This window comes from Palaemon carinicauda, chromosome 28, assembly GCF_036898095.1.
Source record: "Palaemon carinicauda isolate YSFRI2023 chromosome 28, ASM3689809v2, whole genome shotgun sequence".
NCBI classification, from domain to species: domain Eukaryota; kingdom Metazoa; phylum Arthropoda; class Malacostraca; order Decapoda; family Palaemonidae; genus Palaemon; species Palaemon carinicauda.
The window spans coordinates 9094064-9096563 of NC_090752.1; the positions used below are offsets into that span (position 1 = coordinate 9094064).

The following is a 2500-nucleotide window of genomic DNA, read 5'->3' on the forward strand; positions in this document are numbered from 1 at the left end:
CGTAAGTCAATCATGTATAGATTTCAAAATTTGTTGCCTAATTTTATTTTTAACAGATTCCAATTTATGTGTTCTTTGGATTTGATGTCACGTTAGCAGTTAGAGTTCTATATATATATATATATATATATATATATATATATATATATATATATATATATATATATATATATATATATACACGTATATTTTATATATATACATATATTTTATATATATATACATATATTTTATATATATATACATATATTTTATATATATATATATATATATATATATATATATATATATATATATATATATATATATATATATATATATATGTCTTGAATTTGAAATGTAATTTAAGGCATTTATTTGTACTAGGTGGTTTTTAAGTTTCGTATTAAATTACAGGTGTGACTTTATATGAATTTTTATATATGAAACGACTCTGAAGCGGTAACGTGTCGATCCCTGTCTGAAGGTGAATAACCCAAACATCGTGAAATAACTAGTGAATTATTACAAATATCAGTGGAATTTTCTTCCATAACAAGTGTCCCTAAGTGGTAACAGTTCTTTCTTATATTTTTGACATCCTGCGTTCAAAAAAACAAGTAAAGAAACAAAAGTTACTGTCCATGACTAGTGTAGCCATCGTAGCATAAAAGCTTTGGGCCACTACCAGCAACACAAGCTAGTTTTATAAAACTAGTTGGCCATCGTTGTGCTGGTGAGTGAGTTCGTGCACGGGCTGGTTTATCCTACCAGACTGCCCTCCCCCCCCCTCCCCCTGTTTCCTTCAAGGGCGCTCAGCTTCCCTACGCTCCATCTTCGATTAATAATACTTCAGGTGAGTTGAACACGATATCAGAAGGTGAAATTTATTTATGTTTGTTTTTATATGGGGTTGAGTGGGATGGGTACATTTCCTGATTTTTTCCTGTTGATTTAAATCTGCATTGAAAGAATTTATCTTTTTTTTTTTTAATTAGACACTTGCTAGTGGTTTCTAATTTTGGGGTTTCTCTTTTTTCTGTAGCAAGTTTCAAGACACCTGTCACTTGTTAGATCTTTTCTTCATCTTTTTTATTTGATTCGATTGAAAGATTTTTTTCTATTTATTTAAGCCAATATTGTGCGAATTTGTCTTCTTTTTTTATCTTCAATAAGGCATCTGCGAGAGGTTTCGCTGATCTTTTTAGTGTTATTTCTTTTTTGTTTCTGTAGCAAGTTTCGAGACGCCTCAGTATTGGTATTTTATGTTTATTTATTTATTTTCTTTTTTTTTGGTTCCTGTATTATTTCTTTTGTTTTAGTCTTGTTTCTGTAGGGATTTTTGAGATGCCTCTTACCATTATTTTTTTGTCTCTGGATCTTCAGTTATTTTTTTTTATTTTTGTTTCTGTAGGAAGTTTCGGAACGCCTCTCAGTTATTAAGCACTTTTCTTCTTCATCTTTCTGTTTTGATTCAATTGAATTTTTTTTTCTTGTTTCAAGAGTAAGTTACGAGACACCTTTTAGTTGTCAGGTAGGTTTTTTTTCCAATTGGTCAGAGTACGAGTAATCTTTAGTTTTTCTTTTTTTTTTTTTTATTCTTAAACGTGTTCCAGGCGTATATGCCATGAATTTTTTGTTCGATGGTGACATAATGTCAGGTGTCAGTTCCCAAGTTATACTTTTGTCCCGTAGAATTGGCGTGTGTTGACATTCTGAAGAATTTATGAGTTCGTATGTTCGGGCAGTGTTTTGTTGATACGAATGTATGAAAATGTGTGTATTAGTCAAGCTATATTAGTATATTAAAAATGCTCATACACACACAAGGCAAGAAGTAGTGTAATCTGCAAAAGTTCTTCAGTTTTCATTTTCTTTCAGAAGTATCGAATTTGAAAAGATATTTTTTTTACTTCGACCTTTTAAGTTCTAACCCAATTTTCATATATATATATATATATATATATATATATATATATATAATATATATATATATATATATATATATATATATATATATAATACGTTACTCTAAATTAGCACTGCCATAGATATTTTCTCACATCGTCTTTCTGATGAAATTCTTCGCCAGCTTGATAGCAAGATCCGGGCTATTATTTTGAAAGAAATAATAATAATGCTAGTAATAATAATAATACTACTACATGTAAAAAAACCTATTCAGAAACCACCCTTCTTAACTCATATTTCTTTTGTCGCTGAAGTAAAGAGTTCTGATAGGTTGCATTTGTTTTTGTCGAGAATTCTTGCATCGAGAGAGTTAAGTGAGCCTATAAGTTTATCTGCTGAGTCATCAGCGGCCATTGCCTGGCCCTCCTTGGTCCTAGCTTGAGTGGAGAAGGGCCTTGGCCGCTGGTCATATGTATATATGATCAGTCTCTCGGGCATTGTCCTGTTTGATAGGGAAATGTCACTGTCCCCTGCCTCTGCCATTCACGAGTGGCCTTTAAATCTTTAAACACACACGTCATATATATATATATATATATATATATATATA

At 30.7% G+C, this 2500-nt stretch overlaps 1 protein-coding gene across 1 annotated transcript in view; it reads left to right on the forward strand.

The window, feature by feature from the left end:
- Positions 1–625: 625 nt before the first annotated feature.
- Positions 626–2500, forward strand: part of LOC137621452 (PTB domain-containing engulfment adapter protein 1-like) — a 95032-nt gene continuing 93157 nt past the window's right edge. Inside the window, exon 1 of the mRNA XM_068351765.1 lies at positions 626–835. The gene's annotated coding sequence lies outside the window, so the exon portion shown is untranslated. The remainder of the gene's footprint in view (positions 836–2500) is intronic.